The following is a 26,358-nucleotide window of genomic DNA, read 5'->3' as shown; positions in this document are numbered from 1 at the left end:
GGACGGACAGAGGGATGTATGGCTAGATGGCTAGATGGATGGATGGACAGACAGACAGACTGCGAGTGGCAGGACCAACAGCTTGTAGGTCTTCCAGAAATCAGAGCTGTGCAGAAAGCATGCAAGTGATGAGAGAAAGCTGTGTCTGGAGTGAGAGCTCTGAGTTAGAGATTTAATGGAGCCTTTTTTGATAACAAACCCGAGACTGAGGGAAAAGAAGAATGTACATGCAGAATGCAAGAAGCCGAGGAAACAGAGGGTTAGCGGCTAGGTGGAACCTAACACTTCCAGGAATGGTGACAAGTGGAGGAACATATAGGGAAACATGTAGCCTGGCGCTAAGTCTTTGAAAACTGGCATACAATGAGGTCTGCGGACAACAGACATCATCAGCGTATTTGTAGAACACAGCCTCCAAAGCTCTAGGAGTTTTAGCGAGAAGGAGAAATGATCCAAGAAGCCACTGACTTCACTTCCCAACACCAGGATAAATGGGCAAGAGGAAAAATAAACAGCCCCACCAGAAAAGGCCAGGGAAGAGCAGGACTCTAGGACACAGATGAGATTCATTGCGATGGTGGTTCTCATCCACAGTTACACACTGAGAATCATCTAGGAGCTTGGAAGAAAATAACCATGCACAGGTCTTACCCTCCCCCCGCCTGATAATTCAGAATCTCTGGAGCTTAGGTATTTGTGTTATTTATTTATTTTTTTTTTCAACGTTTATTTATTTTTGGGACAGAGAGAGACAGAGCATGAACGGGGGAGGGGCAGAGAGAGAGGGAGACACAGAATCGGAAACAGGCTCCAGGCTCTGAGCCATCAGCCCAGAGCCCGACACGGGGCTCGAACTCACGGACCGCGAGATCGTGACCTGGCTGAAGTCGGACACTTAACCGACTGCGCCACCAGGCGCCCCGGTATTTGTGTCATTTAAAAGCTCACCAGTAATTCTAACGTACAAATGGATTTTCAAACTGTTGATTTAAAGCAAGGGGTTGAAGGGAACTTTGGAGAAGGGATTGCAGAGAGAGGGGTTTCTTGATTATGATTGATATTGGCCTGAACGTAAAAACAGCACTCCCCATGGGTCCCTCAGGAATGGATACCCACAAGAAGGTGAACGCTAAGCACCAACAGACCCCTCTTCTCTCAAGAGAACTCTGCTTTTCGTCTTCAAGCAGAGTTTCTGGTGAAATAACTAGACGTGGTCTTTCAAAGGATCCCTGTGTGAGCCTACCTTTATAAACGCCCTCCACACTCTTTTCAGGTGATGGGGGGGGGGGGAGCAGGTGTTATCATCACAGACGCATTTACGGAAGAGTGGTTAGGGGTAGTCCCCAGCACTGACACACAACAAGCCTCCCCTTTCCCTGGTGCTTCCATCTGACTGACGCCTACGACGATGATAAGGATGACAGCGACGCTAAAGCGAACCTTTACAGCACAGTGCGTACCAGGCCCTAGACTTGTGGCTTACGCTCACCATCTCATTTAATCCATACAATCTCTGGGAAGTGAGTCCAGGGGACACAGGGGAGTCCACTGGGGCTTCTGAGAGCTGAGCGACCTGCCCAAGGTCACCAGCTGTTAAGTAATGTTAAGCACAGCCCACCTCCATGTCTTCCAGCTCCAGGAGCGTCTCTCCCCTGGCAGAGGTCCCCTTGCCAGGACAGATGGGGGCCTCACTGGATGGTGAAACCTCGGGATCTAGCAATTGCCAGGATGATCCTGGGTGGCATTTCTTAGCCCGGTGAAAGTTAACTCCAACTCTTTTCTTCTTGTGTTCCGTAATTTAAAATTAGGTAAATTTAATCTGTCCCTTCTTGGCTCAGATTTACTGCACATTAAACATGCAAGTATTAATAATGAAAATAATTTCCCTTTAAAAACACATCCTGAAACTCGATGTGGGGCATTTCCAATATATCCATAAAGCAAACAAGACAGCTTAATTGTTTGTTTCTCCCAGGAAAGAAGCTAAACCCGGAATTAATTCGGTTCAGCCTGTGAAACAATCCGTTTGCTCTGCCTAATTCTGCCAATTAAAGAACTTTTTTCCCAGACACAATTAGCATGTAAAGCAGCGGCAGGGAGCAAAGAAGGGGCCTCAACGATCCCGGCGGGGTGGAGGTGTTGGAGGAGAACCCCCTGGGACCTCTTGGTCTCGACCTAGGGGCTGAGGGGGAGCGCCGGGGGGTGGGCGGAGGGGGAAGGGCGCACGGACCAGCTCCAAGACCCGTTTGGCAGTGGCCCTGCCGTCACCAGCCGAAATCAGGGCGTTAAACAGCGCCGCCGAGGATCGAGCCGGCCCGGCCCGCCAGGGCACTTCCCCCAGTCCGGACCGGATCCCAGAGAGCCGCGCGGCGGGAGGGCGCAGCCCAGCCCGCCAGCCCCCACGCCCCCGTGCCCTCTCCGGGAGCCGGCTCCGGTGCTGCGGGGGCTGCGCGCGCACCTAGGACCGCGCCCCCCGCCACCAGGGATCTGTAGCTTTTGCTTAAGGTGGGGATAGCGGCCCCTGCTGGCAGCTCTGGCGAACAGCAGAGACTGACTGCCTCACCGTTCTCGCCACCTTTTCCAGGTGGTTTGTAGACAAGAAAAATATGGTACATACAGGGTGTTGTCGCATGTGCGTTTATTCTTCGTGAGTCCTCAAGAGCAGATGTCTGTGCGTAACTTGCGTTCCCAGCAGAAACAGTAGAGAAAAGAACGTGGGCCCTCGTCCCCATTAGGGAACAGGTACAGTTTCTAATACATTTATTGGAGGGAGGTCACTCGGCCTAAGGGCAACTGGGACCCTGATCCTCCTCCCGGCGCTTTTCACGGCCGACCCATGACTGGGAAATTTTGCTTCGAGAACTGCTTGGTGGCCCAGTGCTACTTTCTTTAAAGGCGGTGGCTCCAGTCCGCACCATCTGCGAAGCCCACTGGGGAACCGCGGCCACCTCGCGCAGTGGTTAGCGGGGCGTGCGGGCGCGGCGGGGAGCGAGCAGGGGCCCGGGGGAGGGGGACACGGTGTGGCCTGACTAGTTGGCATAAACCTGTAACTGCGAAGCTTTTTGGCGACCGCAAGTTCACGCGGTGGAGGAGGGCTGCGCCTGCCATTCTTGGTGTGATCGTAACAATAGCGCCGTGTAAGAAGTTGCGATTTACTTCTCGCACGAAGCTGTTGGATTCTCACTGGGATTGTCTGCGTCGTCTTTCTGAAGTTTACTTACATTTCCAAGGACAGTCCACACACTTTCTAAGTTTCAAAACGGACTGTGGCTGTCGTTGGTGACACCATTCTTTGTACTACAGTTTACGTGCTTACTTAACATGCTTTATTAACATGTTGTATGCGCGTTAACTAATAGCAATGTTCGTATCTTCGATGTGTGTGTTTTTAACCGCATCGGCTTTCATCCAATTCATCTGGGCGCGTCACTTCTGGAATCTACCTCTTGATACAGTAATCAGAATTAGAAAGGCTCATCGTTCACTTACCCTCATCCTTTAAAACTTTTCCATTTAAGAAAATCGATGAACAGATCCTTTCTTGTAACTCGCTCCTGCACTACGTCTATTTTTATTTATTTTTCTGATTTGGCAGGGCTCAGCAATGCTGTTCGGGATTTTTTTTTTTTTCTTTCTCCTTCTTCTTTGCTAGAGCAGATGCGGGGGTGGGGGAAGCAGGGGCGGGCTCCAGCCAGAGTCAATCCCACGGGGACCTCCACCCACCGCGCGGCGGGGCCGGGAACCGTGGTGGAAGGAAGCCTCGCTGACCAGTCGGTGCAAGGCTCCACCTGCAGCCACGCCGCGTAGGTTCTCCCCCTCTCGGCCACGCTCACTCACATTCACACACAAACACCACAGCCCTCCTTTGGGTCGGAGAAGACGCCAGCCAAAGGAGGCGGGGTTGCGGGAGGAGAGTCCGCTCTGCGCAATCCAGTCCGGGACTTGGCTCCGCCCGGGAGCCGCGGCCTCTCCAGTGACAGAGGAGTAGTGAGCGGCACCGGGTGAGGCTGCAGCCAACTCCGCTCCCCGCGCACTCGGCTGCCCAGGCGCTCGGGACGCAGTAGCGGCGCTTCTCCGCGGGGCCGACCGCCCGCGATGCCCGCTTAGGAGCGGCGGTAGCGGCCAGCGTCGCCACACCCGCGGCACAGCCCTCGCGGTCGCGAGCGGGGCTACAGCGTGCCCCCTGCCCCAGCCCCCACCCCGCCCCCCACCCTGAAATGACTTGTTAATCCGCGCAGACACCACCGAAGGGACTCACCGGAGTGGAATCCAAGTGGAATTTGGACCTGGAGAAGACTTTCTTGAACATTCACTCCTTCCTTGTTGGTTTTTCTTTCTTTCTTTTTTCCTCTCCCCTTCTGCGCCTGTCACTGGAGATGAACACAGCGCGTTTGCATCCCAGAAAGTAGTCGCCGCGACTGTTACCCCCAAAGAGACAAGCACACATGTAGGAATGACAAAGGCTTGCAAAGGAGAGAGCGCAGCTTGCGGCCCGGAGAGATCTCCTCGATAATGGATTACTAAATGGGATACTCGCTGTACCAGCGCGCTCCGAGCCCCGGCCGCCTGCCCGTCGATGCACCGAAAAGGTACGGCTGGGGCGCCCCGGCGCGCCCCACCTCTCCGGGCGGCTCGCCTCCGGCCAGCGGGTCCCGGGGCCGCGGCCGGCCGGCACGCGCTGTCGGCTTTGTGGTAGCTGCGTTTTATTTTGTCTGGTGTCTGTCTCCCGTGCGTTGCCGGGCCCTTGGGGAGCAGTCGTGAGCCCGGCCCTCTCCTCTCCGCCCTGTGCCGGGGAGACCGCCCGGCTCCGTGTTGCGAGCTTCCCCACCCGCGCCGCGCACACGCCCGGCGCCGCCCGGGACCGCGACCGCGCGGTGCTGCCTGGCTGGGGGATGTGTGTACAGGACCCGGGGCTCGTCCTCACTTTCTGGCCAACTGGCAGCAGAGAGGCCCCGAGAGGGTGGGATTTTCAGAAGCTCCCAGTCCTGGTGCAAACGCTGGGGAAGGGGTTCTGCCCTCGAGGGCTGGCGAACGATGGGCAGCAGAGCGCTGTTTTCGCCCAGCACCAGGTTTGGGTTCTGGGGTGGGAGAAGGGGTTCCGCAGAGACGGTGGGAAAGCGAAGAGAATCTTTTGTTGTCCGCCCGGGGTCTGGGCTGGGCTCTGTGGAGTGCGGGGAAACTTGTAATGGCCCTGGTACCCGTGCGCCCTGCCACTTGGTGACATCCCGGCTTTCGTGGCCGCTGGCACCAGAGGTTCCGGGCTTTGTTTGCTCGAGTGAGAGTGCCCAGGAACGGTCTCCTCCCGGTGTGGCGCGGCGCCCCCCCGCCCTGGGTTCTGTCCCCCGCTGTAGCTCCCTTCTGGCCGGGCGAGGACAGCATCTGTCGCGGCTGCGTCCCCCTCCAGCACCGAGCCCGCCACGCCGGGGCTTGGCGGCCGCTGCGCTCTCCTCCAAAATCCACGAGGTCTCTCTAGGGAAAGGAGTTGTCCCTGAGGGGGAAGGGTGGGAAGACTTGGCAATAGATGACCCAGAGCTTGCTACCCAGACCAGGGCTCTTCCCAGGCCACCGGTTCTGGAGGTCCGAACTACTCGCTGCGTCCTAGAGAGCTCCCTCGCGGGCAGTGGGGCGCTCAGGAGCTAGCCCGACAGTGTCCACCCACCCTGTAAGACCCTGCTGGGGTGGAAAGTGTCTCTTCTCCAGATTCTTTTTTCTCAGCTCCCCACTGTGGCACACGGTGCAAAGCAAGATCCTGAGGTCCGCTCCCTCCTCCCACGACCCGAGTGGTAAAGGGGGAGCCAGGGAGCAGTCCCGAACTTGGCGTTTCGCGAAAGGAAACAGGATTCGGCTGTCTTTCCCGCTCCCTCGACTCCCCTCCGCCCGGCGCCGCCTCCTTTTCCACCGCGGGGTCACCCGACCAGGCGCTTCTGGAAAGTTTCTCTGAAAGCCAGGGGTGGCGGGCACGACAGGATTGGGGCTCAGCTTGTGCAGTCCGCGGGAAACCGAACCCGGAGGGAAGCGGGTGGACCGCCCAGGATGCGGAGAGTTAGGTGCTGGCCCACAGACAGTGGCGCCCACCGTGCGCAGTTTGGTCAGGGTCTCCGCGCTGCACTAGCTGGACCAGTCGAGGAAGGGTGGGGGGTGGGAAGTTAAGGGGGAGGGTTTAGGATGCTGGTGCGGCCACTGGACAGCGGCTGACGCACGGGTGGCCTGTGGGCAGGAGCCCGGACTCGCTGGCTTGTAAGTACCAGTTCCAAGTGCAGCATCCCCAGCCCTCCCACCGCCCCCCACCCCGTGCCACGCGCAGTTTTCCAGCCGGCGGCGGGTTTCCAGGGAGGAGCGGAGACGGGAGCCAGGTGTTCATGGAGCGGGGGAGGAACTGCTGTCTTCACAGCTAAGGCAAGCACTTGCAGCCGCGGCCTCCGGCCTGTATCGGCAGTGGGCAGCCCCAACGTCCCTTCCGAGTCGGTCCTTGGGAGAAAGGTGGCTGGCTGCTTTGAGAATGCGGTGGCCAGTTACTGCCACGGGGGGATCGCTTTCTGCTTCCGCTGGATGGAAATCAAGTTGCTACTTGCTGAATGGGATCCATGAAAGGTTTAAAACACAGGCGTGCGCGGACACACACACACACACACACACACACACGCAGATGCTTGCACTTGTACGCACAACTTTCTTTGCCTCAAATCTGAAAAGATGTTTCACCCTGTTGCGGCGGCGGCGGCATTCTGCCAGCAGGTCTCAGGAAAGCTATGTAATGCCCCCCAGCGCTGGTTGTTAAGTCTTTCCGGGGTAGGAAGGTCAGTGCCTCTGCCTCCTCTAATCCTGGTAATTGTCGGTCTTCCTTCGGACATATTTCTGGGGCATCAAGTCCTCTCTGATGGCAGGGGAAAGACTGTTGGTTCCTGACACATGAATCCTTTATTTAGGCCTTTTCCCCAAAAGTAAAGATGCCTGTCCCCGATTCTGAATGAAAATACCGTATTTTTACACCTCCTCCAAGTGGCTACCAGAGGTCAAGATGGCAAGCATTTTATATGTTTTGTTTTTTTAATACCCTGTTTAGTCTGCATGGAGTTTTATGATTTACAGTAAGCTTTGATTAAACTACTCCAGGCACCAAAGTTAATTATTAACCTAACCTTAAAAGCAGTGGCAGACCAGTGTCTCCACCTATTAACCTAAAACTATCTGTTAAAAAATAATTGCACTATTTCAATTTGGCTTACCCATGCTTGTTTACCTGGTAACTTTTATTTGAAACTTGAGTAACCCCCACCCCATATTATTATTTTGGTTCTAGGATATTCTTAAAATTTTTTGTTAATGCTTATTTATTGTTGAGAGACAGAGCATGAGCAGAGGAGGGGAAGTGAGAGGGAGACACAGAATCCGAAGCAGGATCCAGGCTCTGAGCTGTCAGCACAGAGCTCGATGCGGGACTCGAACTTAGGAACCGCGAGATCATGACCTGAGCCGAAGTTGGATGTTCAACCGACTGAGCCACCCAGGCGCCCTGGTTCTAGGATATTCTTGAACAAGGCACTTTGCCAAATAATCCGAAAGCAGAAAAGAATGGAATATCAGTCTTAAAACCTCATTTCTGGGTTGTCTTTTACCAATTTGATATAAAGATGCATTGTAGCTCCTGTTTCTTACTTACAGTTTTCCCAAAGCGTGTTATGTTTTGCAACTATCCCCCTGTGGAGATGGGCCACTCTCTTCAATAATGCATGTAATCCACATATGTAAATTTTCAGCAGACACCCAAAATCATGGTCTCAGGAGCCATCTGCAGAATGTATTGATTGCATACCACATCTACATTTAAATAGGCTAAAAATTCCTAAGAACTGGCATATAGACACTCAAATGTTGAATAGGTAAATCAATGAAAGAAATAGCCACACATGATTCACATTTCTCCACTTAGAGTGGACCTGGTACCCCTTCCCCGCCCCCCCCCCTCCCCGTGGCTTCAAATAAGTGGTTATTATCAAGTGGCAATAAGTGCAACTCTTTATTTACCCACACAGTGACACACATACACAAACACACAGCCCTCAAGTTCTTTCCAAGTCTAGTGAATGCTTTTCCCATCATTAAAAAAATATAGCATTTGCATTTTGAGTAGGCGGATAACATTGCTTAGTATGTTGAATCAGAAGGATGGCAAGAATTAGGAAGACTGTTATCTTCCCTGAATAAAAATAAGACACCCAAATTAAGAACTTGTATTAAATTCAAAATAAATACTCATGCTTTAAAAGCAAACGGGTAATTGCACTCCCATATGAAATGGAAGGAAAAATACTGTTTTGAATGAGGAGGTAAGTCGGATACTTTACTATGTGTACAGAGTGGTTCAGCTCTTTTCCGAGGAGGACAAAAGAGTGATCATGGGAAAAGAAGTTTTTTGGAACTAGATTGCCAAAAGCGAATATATTCTCCCCATCCTATTTGTTTGCAGAAAGGAATCACGGAACAAGCCAAACTAATTGCAAAGGCTTTAATTAAGCATCTGCCGTTTGCAGCAGTATGTAAAGCCAGAGAGAGGCTGCACGGATCTCTGTATGGTTTCCCCCCTCCCCCGCCCCAGGTTTAGACCATTTATTGTCCTCCTCCTAAAGCGGGTGTGCCTGGAGGTTCACGTGTCCGGAGGAAGGCGGAACCTGGAAACATCCTGCCGTGCCCTCCCGCATCAGTGTCCCCCTACTCTCTTGAGGTACCCCAGAGCCGAGATATTTCTACTCCACAGGGAAGGCTTTTCTCATCCACTGAGCTATGCTCTGCTGGCAACCTCGAGGTTGCCTCTTGGGGATGTGGTAAGGTAGGGGAGGGCGGGAGGCATTTAATCCCTCTGAAATGGGCAAGTAAGATGTCACACCACACAAACGTCAAGGGGAGGAGGCAGTACAGGCTCCTCAGCATGGGACTATGACAGTGGAGTATATACCCAAGGGCACCCTGCTTTGTGAAGCAGGTGAGTTCTTGCAAAACCTTTCGATTAGAGTCATTCTAATTGCAGTAATGGAGAGTGCCCCATAAAAGGATCAGTACTCGGATGTTTCCCAAGTCACCTCTTCAGCCGGGACCGCTCTCTCTTGGGTCTCTCAAGTAGTAAATGCCAAAAGTTAGGTAGCTCTTCTTGGATCCAATAGGTATCTCCCACCTAACATGTTTAGAACACCCGATTCTGGATCTTTCCCCCCCAAATATGCTTTTCTTATTATCATCTTCTCCATCTTGGTAACTCTTAGAGCTGCTTGCATGTAACCACTTAAGAGTTATATCCTCCACTCTTCTCTTCTCTTCTGTCATCACAGCCGCTCCGCCTGCAAGGCTGCTGACCCCTCCTTCAGAATGCCTGAGGACTTCCTCCAGATCTCCCACCTCTGTGGCCCTCAGAGTAGCCAAGTCAGTGTTTTCTCCTGCTGTTTTACTGTGCCAGCCTGCAACCAGTCTCCCTGCTCTGCTCCTGCCCCCTTATAGTCGTTTCTCAACACAGCAGCCAAAGTGACTTTTTAAAAACTTGAAGCCAGAGGGCGCCTGGGTGGCTCAGTCAGTTAGGAGATGACTCTTGGTTTCTGCTCAGGTCACATGATCTTGGGGTTCCATGGGTTCCAGCCCTGCATCGAGCTCTGCGCTGTCGGTGTGGAGCCTGCCTGGGATGCTCTTGTCTCCTGTCTCCGACCCTCCCCCACTCGTGCTGTCTCTGTCTCTCTCAAAATAAATAAACAACAAAAAAAAAAAAATCAAAGCCAGATGAGATCAGTTTTGCTCAAATGCTTTCCCATCTCATTCCAGCAGAAGCCAAAGTGTGTCCTATGGCCTTTGTGGCCCTACATGTCTGTGCTCTGATCCCCACCTCTCTGACCCCCCCCCCTTTGGGGCTATGTGAATATGCCAGGCGTGCTCTCTTTATGGTCCTTTTTTTTTTTAATTTAAATTTTAGTTAACATACAGGGCAATATTGGTTTCAGGAGTAGAATTCAGTGATTCATCACTAACATACAACACCCGGTGCTCATCCCAACAAGTGCCTTCCTTGATGCCCCTTCCCCACCCACCTCCTTCCAGCAGCCCTCAGTCTGTTCTCTATCGTTTAAGAGCCTCTTGTGTTTTGTTTCCCTTTCTGCTCTTTCCTGCCTTCCCAATGTTCATCTGTTCTGTTTCTTAAATTCCACATGTGAATAAATCATATTTATCTTTCTCTGACTTATTTCACTTAGCATAATATACTCTAGTTCCATCCATGTCCTTGCAAATGGCAAGATTTCATTCTTTTTGGTGGTTGAGTAATATTCCATTGTACGTATATGTGTATATTCCATTGTATGTATATACACACACATACATACACAACATCTTCTTTATCCATTCATCAGTCAGTGGACATTTGGTCTCTTCCCATGGTTTGGCTATTGTTGATAACGCTGTTGTAAACATTGGGGGGCACATGCCCCTTTGAATTTGTATTTTTGTAGCCTTTAGGTAAGTCCCTAGTAGTGCCATTGCTGGATCGTCTTCAGGGTCCTTTGCATGGTCTTCACACTTGCTCTTCCATGGCTTTGGATGATTCTTTCCCCAGACAGCCATGTGATTTTCTCCTCATATCCTTAGGTCTCTGTGCAAACGTCACTTTCACAGTGAAGCCTTTTCTGATCGCCTTATTTACTTCACCCTTTCCCCCAAGACTCCCTACCTCCCTGGACTGCCTCACTTGTTTCCCTTCTCACTTTTTACAGCCTGACAGACTATATGTTTTTTCTGTCTCCCACTCGAATGCAAGGCCATGAGGAAAGACTTTTCATGTGTTGTTCACTGCTGTATCTCCAACACCTAAAACCCGTGCCTGGCACATCATAGGCCATTCATGAGATGAGCTGAATCAACTCATTGATGAATCAGTACAAGGTGCATCTTTTTGCAAACACTAGTCTTTACCTCTTTTGTCTGCTCTTGTTTTCCTTTCTTATGTTTTCATCCAGTGGAATACTTCCTGCATATGTGAGTGAGTGAGTGAGTATATAACACGGTCTTCCATGCACACAGGTGATATGTCTCATGCACCATTAGTGGAGCATTCACTGTGGGTTGTTTTCCCAGTCTTGGTGACAGACTGGAGCCTGCTCATTCCCACACTCTCACCCAGTCCCCTCTGTGGCCAAGAGCACACATCTGTGGGACACCTGGGTGAAGCTGGAGGGAATCTGAGTTAGGTAAAAAAGCAACTTGCCAAGAAACAGAGCTAGGAAGACAGCCAGCACTTGTGGGGATTGAGCTTTTGACTTTGGCCTCATTCGGTCGGCATTCTAACCACTGACCACAGAACTGTCTTGCTTTTCTGGAGTTTGCTAGTAGTACTTTTGAAAATTCACCTTTCTAACAGGAGGAAATGGTCTGCTAACGAACCCACATTTCTGCCCTGTACTTCTACTAGTACAGTGATAACTGTTGTTAAGGGTCTTGCACTTGGAGTCGCATGTCCTGGGTTCAAGACTCTTCCTACCTTGGACAAGCCATTTAACCTCCCTGGAGCTACAGTACTTTATTTAATTTTTATTTCTTAATTTTTTAAAAATATGTACTCATTTTTGAGGCACACAGAGAGACAGAGCGTGAGTGGGTGAGGGGCAGAGAGAGAGGGAGACACAGAATCGGAAGCAGGCTCCAGGCTCTGAGCTGTCAGCACAGAGCCCGATGTGGGGCTCGAACTCATGAACTGTGAGATCGTGACCTGAGCCAAAGTCAGATGCTTAACCGACTGAGCCACCCAGGTGCCCCGAGAGCTGCAGTATTTTAAATAAAAATTGCGAATAGTAAACCTGTGCTTCCTACCTTCTACGACTGCTAGGAAGATAACATGAAGTCACAAATGTGAACGTTTTTGGTAAAATATGAAATGTGCTCTGGAAACTTGAGAAGTCTGATGCTAATTCCCTTCTCCCCAGCCCAGACCTTCCCGCCTCCAGCCTAGCAGAGACCTTGCTTCATCGTCTTCTAAACCATAAAAGATTATATGCTGTTGATGTCACATTTTAGCATAAACCACATTATGAAATTAAATAAGATCCTCAAGTTCACTGAAAATTCACAGTCTACATAGAGCATGTATAGCAGCCCTATTAATGAGAATGCCAACCGCCTGGAGTAATGAAAGCTTTCAGTGTGACCATTAAATCGGGCAAGGTCGGGGGGTGGCACTCTGCCAGGCATTATAAAAAGTAAGAGCATTGTTTTTGCTGAGGTAAGTCCTAAAATAGTTCATGTCAATGTAAGCATTAATGTAGAACAGACATGTCAGGGTGAACCAAGGGTAGTAGGAGAGGAGTTCTGATCCTTGCTGTAACAGGGGAGAACTCATTACGATTTTGTGACATACAATTTATAAATGTGGAGGGACTGTCAGGGGAAGGCAGTGGGCAGGTAAAGGGGCACTGCAGAGGCTACGCTTCTTAGGCACACATGACACACCGGGATCTGCATCCCATTTTTGGCCATTTACAAAGAGCGTGACTTTGAACCAGTTACGTCTCTGCCTCAGTTTCTGTCTGTAAGATGCTGGTATGATGCTAAGAAGAGGAAATATAACATCTGTAAAATTCACAGCACAATGCCTGGCACATGATACATGCTCTTTAAATACTAGATGTTATGATTTTCTCGGTGACGGTAGTCATGGAGAGTGCCCTGGTGGGACAGTACAAAGGAAATGGCCACAAAAGTGCAGCAGACAGAGATGATGCAAAGGAAACAGCCTTTGGACTAGAAATGAACATTCACACTGTGAGTTGGCCACAGGGACAAGGGTTTTAAGCTGGGAAGCGTGTGAAAGGGTCATTTGCACCAGAAGAGGAGTCGTGATCCTTTTCCTAACTTTCAATGTTGAAATATCACACCAAAACGTGGAAGAAAAGACATTACACAAATAAAACCCTAGCAGGCAGCACAAGACTTTACATCACATAAGAGCCCAAAGGATGGCTAGTTTTCTTTTTTTAAATGTGATAGCCTTCACTTCCCAACATTGAAACATAAAATACACAACCTGCATACAACTAAAGAATCCAAGAGCAGCCCATAATGTCGGTTCAGGGATGAGCTGAATTGACCCCAAGGGCCATACCTGTCATAGGAGAGAGGCTTGTCTCCCCACTGAGTGCTCCAGGAGGCGGTGGCTGGGACTTCTCCCAGACTGCCTTCCTGGTGGCCATACACTTGCTGTGTCACTCTTCTCTCGCCACGCGTGAACTACGCTTGGGAGAGCAGGAGTCTCTGTGCAGAAGCAAACCACTACTGTACCCACCAAATGGAGCAGTTGGCCGACCCCAAGAGAGACAGCATTTACTGTACTGACTGGTATACTGCCATATCATCTGACATTTGATTCAGACGATACTTCTCAGCTGCACCTCTAAAAGGCACAGGGACAGGGGCAAGAAACTGGTACTATCACAATTCCCTGATGGTCTCCCTCTCCACCCAGGAGAAGCAAGACTCCCTCCATGGCTTACAATTAGTTATTTTCATCGAGGAGAAAAAAAAATTGTCTCTTAAACTTTGTACGTGGAAAGAGGATGTCAAGACAATGAAATAAATCCACAATTAACACACCCCAACGACCGAAGGGCCAGGCCCTTTCCAGCAGCAAGTGTGATGGCTGTTGCTTTGAAAGAACTGTTAGACAGGTATTTCCACACACAGCCCTTAGACTTTAGAGGCCTTCATTTAATGTGACTCAGCACTTTCTGGTGGTTTCCAACTAACCTGTAATTGCCATCTGTAGAATATTTAATTTAAAGAATCCACGCCAATTAAAACAATTTAGAAGGATCTCTAAAAACTGATGGTTCTTCACCCCTCTCTTATCCCTTCTGCCCCCGCCAACGTATTTCAGACCAAGCCTCTGCCATGATTTGATGTGAAGCATTTCTAGAACACAACGGGCTGTGTCACTGAACACAGTGACAACATGCCGCTGGAAAGTAAACATTTTAGGAAGTGGGAAGAAATGAAGAATATAGTAATTACGTCCTGACGTTAGATGAGCCTTTTATAGACAAGCTTTCCTGTGAAGGCTCCGTCCTTTTTTCCTTTCTCCTATTCCTGAATCTTCTTTTAAGGAACGTATTTTCCATCTTCTCATTAATATTACAGCAACTCCAGCCCTTGCCTCCCCCTCCCCCAGACTCCTACTGTCCTCCAACGAGGAAACTGAGAGAATGCTGATTGAGCTGGTGAATGGCAATGTTCCTTTCCTGAAAACGGAATGCTGTATGAAAAACTGCTTTCCACAAAAAAAAAAAAAAAAAAAAAAAAAAAGAAAACCCACCCAAACAATCCAACAACTGTCTTTCCTCCTTTTTACCCCGAGAACCACAGGACTTCATTCACATATTTTGGTGTTTGAATGCATTTGTGCTTAGGCCTCAAATACCCAGGTGGAAAACCAATCTATTAAGCCTTTCATTATTCCAAAAATGTGAGCATCTGAGCCACTGAGAACATCCCCATCCCTGCATGGGGAGTGAGAAATAGAAACCAAATTGTTTGCGGCATTCTAAACCAGAGTGCATGCGGCCGAATGGCAGTTAGGTGGATTTTTTTTTTTTTTATAGGAAGGATCCTTGTAAGTGGTCTGAGAGATGGATTCCGTGCTAATTCTTCTCGCATCATGAATGATGGCCCTAGCTAGACACTGTCGCTGGGATCTTCATCTATTAATCATGGAGGCTGCTTTCTTATTCGGTTGCCATAGTTTCAGTGCCTCAGATAGTGTTGGGGTGTCTTGGGAAAGGTTCGAGATATACTGGGGCGTGCAAGCCTCGCAGTTATCTTGGCACTTTGTGGTGCTCTGAAAGCACTGAAAACCGCCTCTCGTATAATTCAGTGTTGGATTAAAAGAGGCGACTTCTGAGAAGGTCTCTCTGGACCTTGTTATGTGCACATCCAGCTAATATCTACTTCAGGATCTGCCTCTTGCTCAGTCTTCCTGGTGGGGGGCGGTGGGGGGGGAATGACCGTCCAGGGGCCGATGTCACTTTCATCTTTCGACAAGAAAGCCGAAGGGTGCGAGCTCTTCGTTAAGGCTATTCACAAGTGCGGAGGTAAATGAGGGTGTGCGTGGCTTTGCTCAAAACGTCAGGTTCATGATTCGGTTTGGGCTCTGCAGCTTGCTGACTACACGGAAGGACCTCAGGAGTGCTGCACACTTTGGCGTGGGGATGGAAACGGTCCCTGCTTTAAGTTCAAGTTTAACCTCTACGATTTTCTTAGGCTTGACGCACCTTCCTGAGGAGCTAGAGATCATTTCGCTGTATTTTGCGACCCTGGCCCACAGGGCTAACAGCCCTGTCAGCTCTGGAGTCCATGAGCTTTTTTTTTTTTTTTTTTTTTTTTCCTTTCTGGAATTCTCATCTTTGGCGGGTTTTGTTGTTAGGTTTGTGACTTCAGGGTTGATTAGGAAAAGCTGCCTGGTGGTGTATGTATTGGGTGACCGAGTCCAGAAAAGACAGGGAGGAGGAAGTTGCTGCAAGAATGAGATACACACACACCCAGTGATTTATGTGTTTTGTGGGTGATGGAGAACACAGCTTTCCTTTGTTAGGTGCATTTGGCCGTGTGGAACAGATACTGGTACGCGTCGTAATGCTGGGGTTCCCATCTCTCAAGTGGACTTTCAAGGACTCCTACCAGTCCAAGCCAAGCCATTTCATTCCTTTGTAGATTAAAACATAAAACAATCTCACACTTGAGGCACACAGCACTGAAGTCAGGACATGCAGGGCCTCCAACAAAAAACCCAGGCAGATTCACGGGAAGAAAACCTTGAATTCATTTACCAATGGCCCTAATCTAGAAAACTGGTCACTTCCCGCCCCCCCCCCCCTTTTACTAGAAAATGACTAGTTTTTATTTCAGGGTGGGAGCTTCAAAGCAGCCGTTTAAAATTTTCCCAGTCCCAGCCTGCCAAAATTTTTGAGTAAGATCAACAAGCGTTTTTAATGCACGTGTCTATTATATTGACCCCTCCCCTCCCCAACCACACTAAATGATTGATTTTAGAGGCCAATAATTTCAAGTAAATTAAAAGGATAACATGGCCTTAATTGCTACTGGCTTCACCAGGCTTCTGGGCACCAGAATTCCTCGTGGAGAAACGCTTTTAAGTGTCACAGCAGATTTTGATCATGTGGTCTGGCTTACCCATAGGCCGCAATTATCAGCACCCCCCTTCTCCCCCTCCCCTTCCCACTATCTCTGGGAAGCAAAGAAAACATGCATTTGTAAATTCAGTATTATGGACCTCTGATTATTTGGCAGGATAGAAAATAGGTCTTCTTCATTTTACGGTAGTCTCACAAGTTTGTTTGTTTTTTTTTAATTTTTCTTAAAGGCATAGTGATGGGGAGGACAGTGGTACTAATATTTCCGATCAGAAGCTTTTTTTTTTTTTCCTTGGAAGAAGAGTTCGTGTGAATTCAAGTTGCTGTCCTCTTGACAATAATGAGACTGTGATTACTCTTTGGTGTCCAGGCAGACATCGTATCGCACACACAGCCTAAAGAAAAGTAAGCAGTACTTTTGTGTGAATGTCTGTCAGATACAATATGGACTTTAATTAACCTTAATTAATGATTTCTGATTACAGATTTTCTTTTGTGCCTCCAAGACGTCAGTGCCTTGGAGGCTGTATTTTTGGTGGAACATTTTCAGACGGCAGTGACTTGAACACGCTTCCATTACGTTGCCATGCAAAATGCACTAGGTTCCTCTATGAAAAATGTGATTCTGTATCATTTGCAAAATGGTCATGTAAAGAAAGAAGAATCACTTGAGGGGCAACTGACATTTATAAGTGGTACAGAGTACTTTCAATCTTCGGGGGATGCATTTTTAACTTTAAAGGAATTTAGTTAACAAAATTGATGATATTTACTGGCTCCTAAGGGGATGAGAGGCCATTCCTTTTCAAGATGGAATGGGACTTTGAGGGGTTTTTTTTTTCAATTTTTTTAAATGTTTATTTATTTTAGAGAGAGAGACAGAGAGAGACAGAACATGTGTGAGGGAGGGGCAGAGAGAGAGGGAGACACAGAATCCAAAGCAAGCTCCAGGCTCTGAGTTGATGGCATAGAGCCTGACACAGGGCTTGAACTCACGAACTGTGAGATCATGACCTGAGTCTAAGTCATGAGTTCTTTCAAATGAAAGTTACTCTATGCTGGGGGCAGTGGACCAAGTGGACCAAATTTCCTTTGCCCAAAAGTACCTGTTAAGTGTGTGCTAAACATAATGACTAGGGAATAGGGTAAGCATGGGAGAGAAAAAGGTCTTACTTTTCGTTAAAAGTACTTTTTCCTGTGTCATGAGTTTTACTACAGATATCAAGAAACTGAATTATAATGTTAATGTGCCACTTATGTTCGACTTTTAACTAGAGGGTCTAATAAAAGTTAGATATAATATATTAATTATATTATAAGTATCTTATTAATTAAATTTCTGTGTGAATAATCATTTTGTAGCTTACATAAAACTCCAATAGCACATAACACATCTAGTTTAGCATAATTTGTGCTTATGAATTATAAATGCTTAACTTTTACAATTAAGCTTACCGATCTGTAAGCATCATAAGGAGAAATTACCTAAATTAAATGGATTTGTCACATTTGCTGTGCTGTGTTCTAGCGTAGTGATTATCTAGAATAATTTTTGATATGGTTGTCCCATTGTGTGCAATATGCATTTACTTTTAGTGCAAGTAAAGTCAACGCAAGATCCCAGGCTTGTTCAGCGGAGGGGAGCTACTGATGATATAGAGAGTAGAAACAACGAGAGTAGCTTTCCAGGGTCGCCAAGAGAAAAGGTCGCAAGCATCTATTGGGTACTTTTCTCTTTAAAGGGATGTACAGAGTACAGGGAAAGGCTTTCTATTCAAAAGTCAACTTTTCTCTACAAGGTGTTTCCTCTCATTTGTGACGAGGGGAAGTTCAGTGTGTTGAATATGCTGGTTAATTAATTCTCGTGGGATATCGTGGAGGGCGGAGCTTTCGTTCCCGTATTTTGTCGTGTCCAGAACATCAGACCTGTTAATATTGCCCAAACACATCCGCTCCCCGGAATGAAAAGGACAACATAATTGCCTCTGCTGTTAGAAAACAGCCACAGCCAGTTCCCCAGCAGATCCTACAACATGCCAGGTGTGCAAGAGAAGGCTTTGAAATGTTGTGAATAGGTTGACATTATCACAGTGTTATTGAAATGCAAATTCTGCTGAGCAGAACTTGAAAGGGTTTTGTAAGTAGGACTAGGACAATGTCTTTTCTTGCTTGTTGTCAACCATACCTACTAGTCTTAACTCCGAAGTCTCTTTCTATTAAAAGTCATCATAGCATATTTGCATATTTCATTGTTTCTCACTGCCTGTGTTTCAAGTGAAGACACATCTTCCCAGAGTGGCACCTTCTGGGCAGAGGATGCACTGGCTTCCAGCAGCGAGGTGCCAAGACAGGACTGTTCTGCCTAGGAAGGAGTCTTGCTGAGTCCCACATCACATTCAGATATCAGGCACGTTGATAACCACCAACATGAATGGTATTTAACAGTGTTATTATTAATGATAAAGACCTTATTTATATCATAAGGATATTTTGCAGAGCGCGTTTATAAACATTGCCTCATTTAACATCATTACAACCCGGGTTAGGCAGGGCAGGTACTATGCCCAATTTAAAGATGAGATAACTGAGGTTCAGAGAGGCCAAATAATTGGCCTAAGAGTACCTCCAGTGAGGGAAGGGCTTCCAACAAGGTCCCTAATCTTCTGAACCTGAGTTTTGTGCTCCTCCACCCCACTGCCCTGTTTGCTCAATACTTAAAAATTTTTGAAAAACGACGATAGCCTCCCAACCATAGATGTTCCTACTGTGCAGACTGAACACGGACAGAACAAGTTGAGAGGCAGCTTTTCAAGAGGGCACCTGCGTGGCTCAGTCAGCTAAGCGTCCAACTCTAGATTTTGGCTCAGTTCATAATCTCAAAGTCATGGGATCGAGCCCCATGTCGGGCTTTAGGCTGATAGCACGGAGCCTGCTTGGGATTCTCTCTCTCTCTCTCTCTCTCTCTCTCTCTCTCTGCTCCTCCCCCATTGAAATAAATAAAATTAACAAAATTTTTTTAAAAAGGAGCTTTCCAAGGACTCCACCTGAGGTTATCAGTGCAAATGGACCTAAGTCCCTGCTTCTCAGTGGAATGCCATTTCAGGACATTGTCTCCAGAGGCTCGTAGGGTCTTGAGTTGTCATCTGTAAGGAGATGAACTGCAAAATGGAGGATGTTTTTAATGGGGATTCTAGTCCTGTTTGATAGAAGGGATCCAAATAAACAGCACTATTAAGGTACACCTTGTCCCTGGGGCACGGTAGAATGGAGGGACAGAAGGGTGAACCACACATTCCGGCAGGAGTATCCTCCAGGGGCTGATAACTTGTACCCATTGACACAGGAGCATGTTTTTAGCAAGGAGTAAACAGACTGTATGGCACAACGTCAGTGGATCTTCCCTCTGACAAAGGTCATTTGACAGCCTGGTCCAGTCTATCAGGCCTAGTGAAAGCAGCAAATCAATTTAATCCAACAGATCATATATTTAGCACTTACACCAGGCAGATTCTAGATATGCCGCAGAGGTACAATGATGACCTAGTGCAGAATTTACCCATCGACTGTGTACCCAACGTGGGCCAGACCCTGGGCCCACGTTCTAGCAAGCAAAGTAGATATGTGAAAACTCGCTCTGGTGTAAGGTCTGATTACTCTCCATCCCTAAAGCAGAGTGCATTTGCTAAGCTGGGGTACTTAGCCAAGGATACTAAGAAGGACAGGAAGGGAGAGCTCTACCCAGCCGGGAGGTAAGGCAGGACTTTGTGAAGGAGGAAGCATCTGAGTTGCCTGAGGGAGTGAGGTTTCAGTAGGTGAGAGGGCAGGGGAAGAAAAGCCGGGGGGGCTAAGGGAAAAGCGCGAGCAAACGCTCAAAGCAGGGAAACAGAGGACTTGGCCCCAGGGCGGCAAGGGGTCCTCCTGGTGACTTGAGGATGTGACGTGGAAGGCTGAGGACAGAAGGGGATTGAGAGCACTCTGTGGGGGACTCTGCCATGCTCCAGAGGGACCCGGAGCTGCAGACAACTGAAGCTTCTCAGCAAGAAGATGACATCATCAGAGATGGCCTTTAGAGGTAGAAATCTGCCAGCACTGTGTGTGGAACAAAGGAAATGGATTCTGAGCAGGTTGGTAAGATACAGGCGTCAGGACATAGGGACCAGTTAGACGCGTTGGGTGAGGAAGGAGAAGGAGGGAAAGTGGCTCCAAGATGTCATAACTGGGGAACTGAGAGGAGGGTGGGGGGCAGTGGCCAAGAAGGAACTCCAGTTTACAAACAAAAGAGTTCATATTTCACAGCCATCTTACCCCAGATTTAAAAGACACGTAATAGGCCAAACACCAAAGCCTTGGCCCTAGAGCCCTACTGTGCTCACACCCAGCTTTGTAGAGCGAGCACTAAAGATTTTGAAATTAAGAGTGTTTCAGCTGTCAGGGAGCCTGGGTGGCTCAGTTGGCAAAGCATCCGACTCTCGATTTCAGTGCAGGTCAAGATCTCTCGGCTCATGAGTTCGAGCCCCACGTCAGGCTCTGCGCTGACAGTGCGGAACCTGCTTGGGATTCTCTCTCTCCCCCTCTCACTCATGCTCATGCTCTCACTCTCAAAATAAATAAATGAACTTAAAAAAAAAAAGTGTCTCAACTGTCACATTTGGTCTGGGAGCTGGGACCACTTTCTCAACATTTGGGAGGTTAATGCCGTAACAAGAGGCGGATAACCTGAGAACGACTGAGGGACCGTCCAGCGCATCGATAAAAACAGGTTACAAAAGGGCAGGAGTGGCCAAGTGCTGATGGCTCCCCACCCCACTCCGTGTTGGGCCTATTTATATGTGTTTAATCTCTTGAATTGCCTTATGCGACCAAAAATGTTATAGATGATGTAATTCACAAAACACAAATAACACCTAACTTGTGTTGTTTATTTAATAAGACAGGGTTAGCAGACACGAGGCCTTATTTGCCGCCTTGTGCTAAAATTGAATGCTGCATATGTAGTGGAAGGAAAAAAAAATGTGTTTAATAAGATCTTACTTTGGAAGAAAGAAATCTTCATTACATCAGTGACTAAGGTATCTTGGGTTTCATTTTATGGGATCAACCTTTAGATAAGGGCCGATATAAGTACAGCTGTCCAGAAGAACCCTCCGATGTCGTTAAGAGTTGAAAATAACCAATATTAACACTGTGAAAAAAAGGATCCTAAAAAGATGGGCATTCTCTAGTTACCCTTCACGTGACATCTTTCTTTCAGGAGTTTCTTTTTTTTTTTTTTTAACATTTTTATTTTATTTTTGAGACACGAAGAGACAGAGCATGAACAGGGGAGGGTCAGAGAGAGGGAGACACAGAACCCGAAACAGGCTCCAGGCTCTGAGCTGCCAGCACAGAGCCCGATGCGGGGCTCGAACTCACAGACCTTGAGATCATGACCTGAGCCGAAGTCGGACGCCTAACCGACTGAGCCACCCAGGCGCCCCTCTTTCAGGGGTTTCTAAACAAAACCTGTACCAAGAAAGCCTTACTCCATATTTTAAAAAGAGAGTAAATAACGGAAGTAACACAGAACAGGATGAATTTCCACAGGGAGGCCTAACACACCGAGTTTCTAGAAGGGAGACAAGTTCCCTAAGTTTGCCTTCAAGTCTTATTTTAAAGGCCAATTCAAATTCAACATTAAGGAGTAATTTCATACCTATATATTACGTGGGAACACCATACCTCAGTGGGGTGTCAGAACGCTGAGAGACTGAACTCCACATTACTTTCCGACTGTGATAATACTTTGCTGTCCTGTTGTTTCCAACTTGCAGGCTGCCCTCTAGTGTTAGTTCATCTCAACACAACCACTTTGGTGTAGCTCCCATGAAGGTGAAAAACGAGGCAGGGATTCTAAGCAGCTAGTCAGCAGTTAACCCAGCCTAGCTAGACACGGTCTCTAAATAGAGGGTCAAGAAGCTGAGGATGCCCGGGGCGCCTGGGTGGCTCAGTCGGTTAAGCGGTTAAGCGTCTAACTTCGGCTCAGGTCGTCATCTCACAGATCGTGTGGGTTCAGGCCCCACATCAGGCTCTGTGCTGACAGCTAGGAGCCTGCAGCCAGCAGCCTGCTTCTGTTTCTGTGTCTCCCTCCCTCTGCCCCTCCCCTGATCATTCGTGCTCTCTCTCTCTCTCTCTCTCAAAAATAAATAAACATTAAAAAAAGAGAGAGAGATAGGGCGCCTGGGTGGCTCGGTCGGTTAAGCGGCCGACTTCGGCTCAGGTCATGATCTCGCGGTCCGTGAGTTCGAGCCCCTCGTCGGGCTCTGTGCTGGCAGCTCAGAGCCTGGAGCCTGTTTCAGATTCTGTGTCTCCCTCTCTCTGACCCTCCCCTGTTCATGCTCTGTCTCTCCCTGTCCCAAAAATAAATAAAATGTTAAAAAAAATTTTTTTAAAAAAAAGAGAGAGAAGCTGACGATGCCTGGTTTGGAAACACTGAACAAATTTAAATGCGCCCCTCACCAAAGCTGCTGACAGCACAGAGGATGATACCGCGTGGAAAAACACACACTCGGATGACCTGGGAACTGAAGTCAAACTCCAAATACGTGTATGTGTGCAAAAGGGCAATATGCAGTAACAAAGGCTCTAAATATGTCCAAAAGGCCTCCTGTAATAAGTTTAAAGAAAAATTACAACTGTCAAGAAAAACATTTCAACCACCCTTGGGGGCGAGATGTTTGACCGGATACAGCCTCAAAGCCTATGGCGTAATTAGCCCTCAGGGAAGAGTTCTCAGACTTCAATATGTTCCCCTATTCCAAACCCTCCAAGACGAAGTTCCAGCTGTCTGTAGCTTATTTTCTGAAGGTGGCAAGAAGAGATGCCTACGGTGCTGCCTCGACTACGGCAGGAAGTACCTTCTGACACTAGCGCCAACGCTGCGTTTTCCCAGATGAAGAGTAAGCACGCTCCGGAGTCTACCGGAAGTGCACAGAGTCCATTTCAGACGCGGGAGCTCTCTGTTGCACGTACAGCGTCGGCATCCTCGGTAAGTTGAGGAGGGAACGTTACGAGGCCCCAAGTACATCCGGCTCATAGCAGCAGAACGGCACGAATTCAATGCACATGGTTACTGGTGGCCATGATGATCTCCCTATAGTTTTGATGCTTCACATCAGGAAGAACGAGACCACATGAGTGCCAGACACACAGACAGTGAAGTTGAGGGTCAAATGACACTTGGGAGTCAACTTCTTTTCTTTTAAAGGGCTGACATCAGGGAGTACTTAAAATATGAGCTCTGGGGGTGCCTGGCTGGCTGAATCAGTTGAGCATCCGACTTCGGCTCAGGTCATGATCTCACGGTTGGTGAGTTCGGGCCGTGCGTTGGGCTCTGTTCTGTGCTGACAGCTCAGAGCCTGGAGCCTGCTTCGGATTCTGTCTCTCTCTCTCTCTCTCTCTCTCTCTCTCTGCCCCTCCCCTGCTCATGCGCTCGCTCGCTCTCTCTCTCTCTCTCTCAAAAAATAAACATTAAAAAAAAAAGTATGAGCTCTGGAGTTTCCTATTCTACTAAGATCTTGGGAAGGTTACTTAACCTCTCTGTACCTCATTTTCCTCCTCTGTAAAAATGGAATACAAACAGTGCCTACCTCCGAAGGCAATTCTCATGACTCAGTGTGACTGTCTGTACCACGATGATGTCTGGTATACAATAAGCACTCAATAAAAATTAGCTATTATAATTTGACAACAAGTCCTCTTACTAGAACTGGCTAAATTCAGTGTTTTATGTCACCAGCAGGGTATGGTTCTTGGCATAGAAGTTAAAACTGAAAAGACAAGATGATGACAAGATGATAGCATCCAGAAGAGCCTTGCTGCCTGCTTCTGTCTCTGCCTGTCTGCTCTTTTGTATGCCACAGCATTATTCACAATAGCTGAGTGAATCGCTATTCATTATTTTATTTAGGAAATATTTAGTGCATACCTACTATGTGCATCAAGCTATATTATATATTAGATCCTACTGGATACTTCCAAAATATTAAACACAGTGTTGGGTGGGGCAACTAGGATTCGTTCCATTTTAAATTTGCCTTTGTTGGGGTCTAGTGCCCAGTTAGGAGCCTGGGCTGGTCAGGGTTATGCCACATGTCCCAAGCTACAACATTCTCGTGTTCTGGAAACAGAGGATATAGAAATTCCGAGGAAATAATACAGAGGGGTTTTATCGCTTAGTTTTCTGTATGCGGAATTTCGATCGCATTTAACGTTATATGTAAAATCACAAAATTCAGAAATTTTCACTAACAAAGAGGGCCCAAAGATCTGTTAATTTAATACCTGACTCAGAACCAATGTATAAATATGAAGAGGTTATTTTCTGCAACACAACTTTAAGTTATTATGTGGCATTGAGCACTTACGCTAGCAAACTGAAAACGTCACATTGATTCATGGGCCTTAAACTCTTGTTTTCCACCAAACCTAACTAACGTGTGAACCCCAAAACTGCAGAGCGGATGGGTTGCAGAGTAAATCCCTAGTCCGACCCAGCCTTCGCCCCTACCTCCCTGAGGTGTAATGAGAAGGCAGAAAAGAAGGTGGGTGATCACAAAGGAAAAACAAAGGCCAAACTGATCATCAGTTCTCCAGCAAACACAACTTCATTCTGGCTCTACCCATCCCAAGTATTTACTGCGCTGGGCAAAACCTAATTCACAAAAATCAGTAAGTTGCTGGTCAGGAGTTAGGGAATGTGCTATCGAGTCGGGGCTTGGACACCGGGTACATCCGGAGTTGGATAATAGGAACTGGGGCCCCTCCTCCCTGGTGGCATGGAGTTTTGTGTTCGTTTGGTACCCATCCAAACGCAGGACCATCTGACAGCTGTTGGGTGTTTCTTGTGAAATGGACTTGGGCCATGGCCAGATGCTAGTGGACAGATGTTCACAACACAAAACCTTCACCGAAATAGGCGCTAATTGGCACCCTCCTAATGATCTGAACAAATACGGCAGGAATGGGCTGGGTCTGCCAGTGACCATCTCAGCGTCCAAGCCTGCCTCCCTTGCTTAGTGGGGAGGCCTGGTGGGAAACCACTTTCTCCACACTCCAGGATTTCGGGTTCCCAGACTCCTGGACAGAAAACCTCCAAAAGGAGTATCTGTTGTTTGTGTCGTGTGTAGGTATGCTTGTAGGCATGTGCTTATTAACAAGTGAAACTTCTCAAAAAGGTGACCAGATCAGGGACCTTTGGAGTTCGCCCACCAGCCACCGAGGCAAGTCTTAAAGCTCAGAATCTTCTCCACGAATTTGGTTTCTCTGCGGTAATTTTTGAACAAATACTGTCAAAATAATCACATGTTACCTTCACGTGAACCCTCAAATAGAATATGTGTCCTTCATTTCATACCTTTGACTGTGACGGTTAGTAATAGCTACAATGTAACTGCGTCCCAACATTTTGGTTAAAATGGAGTTTTAAGAAACCCAAATTAGTTTCAAGGGAATAGTTCAGGGGCAAACTGGTTTGACAATGCCCTATTCATAATTAGGTGGACTTGCTCCCACATGTACAGGCTTATAATTTACTGTCTTTGATTTCAACAGTTAAACTGTCTTTTAGTGCCTGGAGCACTTTTTCCGTGGGGGTTTCTCTTCTCTCTGTTTTGCAAGTCGGGAGCAAACTTTTAACTCCTGACTCATTGCTAATACGATCTGTTACCCAGCTAGAGACTGACAAATAATTTTGTTCTAAGGCAGGATATAGTTTTCATCTTAGGCGGCTGAGAACGTTTCACTGATGATCCTGCTCACTATTTGTTTTCCGTGGAATCCAATCACACGTGGGTAAGGACACAAAGCAGAGACCTTCCCACACTCTGCAGCCCCTACGCATACCCATTAAAGCCTCCTTGTCCCCACGCCTTCCCGGACAGAGAGATCTAATCAAGACTCATCCTCCGCCCAGAGCTTTCTAAAACACACTCTGTACTATACTAAGCCAGATAAAGAGCCTGGACACATTTTATTAGTCACTTCTGTAGTTCTGTATCCCCCCACATGATCAACTTGTTGGAAGCATGGTAGGTGTAAGAGGGTTTCTCGTTGTGGTCTCTGCCCTGGCTCAAAGTCTCCTGGGTTTTGTCCCCCTAACATCTTACTCTCAGGATTTCTCTGGACCAATAATAACACCCCCCTCCTTTCCATTCTC

At 47.9% G+C, this 26,358-nt stretch overlaps 1 protein-coding gene across 4 annotated transcripts in view; it reads left to right on the top strand.

The window, feature by feature from the left end:
* Positions 1-4,001: 4,001 nt before the first annotated feature.
* Positions 4,002-26,358, top strand: part of SEMA6A (semaphorin 6A) — a 136,466-nt gene continuing 114,109 nt past the window's right edge. For all 4 annotated transcript variants that reach the window (XM_047867340.1, XM_047867338.1, XM_047867335.1 and 1 more), the window contains exon 1: positions 4,002-4,589. The gene's annotated coding sequence lies outside the window, so the exon portion shown is untranslated. The remainder of the gene's footprint in view (positions 4,590-26,358) is intronic.

Source organism: Prionailurus viverrinus, chromosome A1 (assembly GCF_022837055.1).
Source record: "Prionailurus viverrinus isolate Anna chromosome A1, UM_Priviv_1.0, whole genome shotgun sequence".
Lineage (NCBI taxonomy): Eukaryota > Metazoa > Chordata > Mammalia > Carnivora > Felidae > Prionailurus > Prionailurus viverrinus.
Note: the sequence above shows the minus strand (reverse complement) of the source record. Positions and strands in the feature narration are given on the sequence as shown.